Source organism: Cibotium barometz, chromosome 42 (genome assembly GCF_041138505.1).
Source record: "Cibotium barometz isolate CiBa-2024 chromosome 42, ASM4113850v1, whole genome shotgun sequence".
Classification (NCBI taxonomy): domain Eukaryota; kingdom Viridiplantae; phylum Streptophyta; class Polypodiopsida; order Cyatheales; family Cibotiaceae; genus Cibotium; species Cibotium barometz.
In genome coordinates, this window is record NC_141087.1 from 12,880,278 (window position 1) to 12,882,776 (window position 2,499).

A 2,499-nucleotide genomic window follows, 5' to 3' on the forward strand; every position below is an offset into this window, starting at 1 on the left:
GCGAAGTTCAAGCAGGTGAAACTTGGCTCCTAGCCGTCCAAGCAGAGCTTGTTGGGATGACGTCAAAGAAGACTGGCGCTTCGCAGTTTGGCAAGACACATTCTGAGCGTCAAAGGCTCAAGGTGATGGTGCAGAGTCAGGAAACGAAGCCGTGTGAAGGTTGTCATGGTGTCATGGGAGCTTGAGCAAGACCAAGTGGACGGACTTTGCGCCTTAAAGAACAGGAACAGGCAGATCATGGCTTAAAGGTCAAAACTGCCTAAACAGGTTGAGGGACAGTTTGGCTGCAGCATGGCAAAGCAAGTCTTGGTGTCAAGGCAAGCTAGAGCACTCAGTCAAGTGAACCAAAGCCAAAGAAGTGCAGAAGTTCGAATGCCAAAGGTTCGCGGTGGTTTCACTTGGAGTCAGGTGGGCCAAAGGCACTTTGTCACAGAGAATGGATGCACTTATGTACTCAAACAGGTTGATACAGGGCGTCAAGGTCCAAGGCAACAAAGTGCAGGGCTTGAAGTGGTACAAGAAGGGGCAACCAAGCTGGCGTCAGTGAGGTGGGCAACTCTTGTCCATTAAAGATTCGACACAAAGAGCGCAAGGGGCATCGGAGAGCAGCAAGGCTCACAACAACGCTCCAACAACAAAGGAATGTGAAGTCAGATTTGAAGTAAAGATCTTGCAAACCAAGTTGACGTCAACTCGGCAAACAAGTCTGGACTCCAATGAAGACTCTTACTTTCCCAGCAACGCTGCATTGCTGAAGGTAATCACTCTTACTTGGCTCAGACAGGAGCTCCGGCGAGACCACGCAGCAACCTCGCCAATTTTGTTGGGATTGGGGGGACTCTCGAGGAGGGGCTTGAAGTCTCGACCTTATATTGAAAAAAGCCAAAAAAAATTTCAAAAATGGCAAAATACAAAAATATGCACCGTTTTTCTTTTGTAAACGGGTTAGACACCTACTATGCTCATGGCTATAAAGTAGGGTAAGGACCTCCCGTCCTCAATATATATTATCTATCACGTTGCACAGATGCGTTATAATCAGGTCATGCATCCCACCTTTCGTTTCAAAGTAATTGACGAGGGCGTCAATTCTATAAAGGGGGGGTGTATGTGACGCGTTTCGTCAGTTTCGGTCGTTTTTGGCTAAAAACGGTCAAAACGGCCGTTTACCGTGACGCGTCGCGGGATTTCTATCCGGAGGGACATGGTGCCCGAGGGGTATGCTAGACCGCCCCAAATATAATGCATCTATATGGGGAGGAAGTGCTTGGAGGGGCAAAGCATGGACCCATGGTAGGCACCGAGACGCACTCACACACCGGGTAGGCACGTTAGGCCTCCCGCGTTGCGAGCGGTGTTCACGGGAGCCGAGTGCCTCCGGGGGATACCCTCCCTACCTTGACGGAGTCGGGACCGAATGAGCCGACGGGACCGTGGACGGTGGAAAAATGGCCACCGACGTGGCCGGCGAGCCGGGCCGTGCCGAGACGGGGCCGCGATGGACCCTAGGCCGGCAGGGCATGGATGGAAGGCAAGTCCCGAGTGAGGCACCTGGAGCCGAGCCGGGCATGAAGGGCAAGTGATCGGTGAGACCCGCAAGGCAAACGCGCGAGACGCGCTCGACAGGCTGATGGAGCCGTCATGAGCCATCAAGTGGCCGCGTGCGAGAAAGACGTGGTGTTTCGTGCCAGACGTCCGCTCGTACTGGGCTCGCGTCTGTACGGCCATCACAGGGGGGGTCCTGTGTGTGGGGATGTGTGTAGTGTGAGCAGAGAGATTCTAAAAAAAGCGACAAAAACAATGGTCATTGCCAATCCTCCTTCTCTTGCACAACCCATTCACTAGGGCTCAACACATCATAGATAATGATCGACACAAACACGGGTGCCACGAAAGGGCATTACATAGATTTTTGAAGAGGTCAATTGATAACATTTTGCTCTTATTTGTGTATGTATCACTACTATGCCGTTGAAAATGGACCTCTCTTGCCCAAGAAGAGCCTCTTTGGTTTTGTAATTCTTTGCCTTGGATCAAGTGAGATTAATTGTGAATGATTATGATGGAAAAAATGTGAGACTAGGGCCTCAAAAAGACAACCACTAGGGATGAAAGGACTACCTTGTCGATGTTGAGCGGCCAGCCCCCCAAAGCAAGTAGAAGTAGTAGAACATGTCCTTAGAAAATGTGAAGTTACGAGGGCCTAGAGTGGCTTCCTTAGAGCCCTTTCTTGATGGCTCTCGCTTAACACCATACCCATTGGCACCATGGTCATGAACATTCCCATCATCAATGTCCAACATTGCCATTAGCCACCTCATCACCCACTGACATCATCATCATCATCATCATTAATACTATCACCACCATCATCATCATCATTAATACTATCACCATCACCCTTCCGAACCGTCGTTTCATCTTCTTTTGCATGTCTTTAGAAGATGTGAAGTTGTGAGGGCCTAGAGTGGCTTCCTTAGAGCCCCTTCGTGTACACCA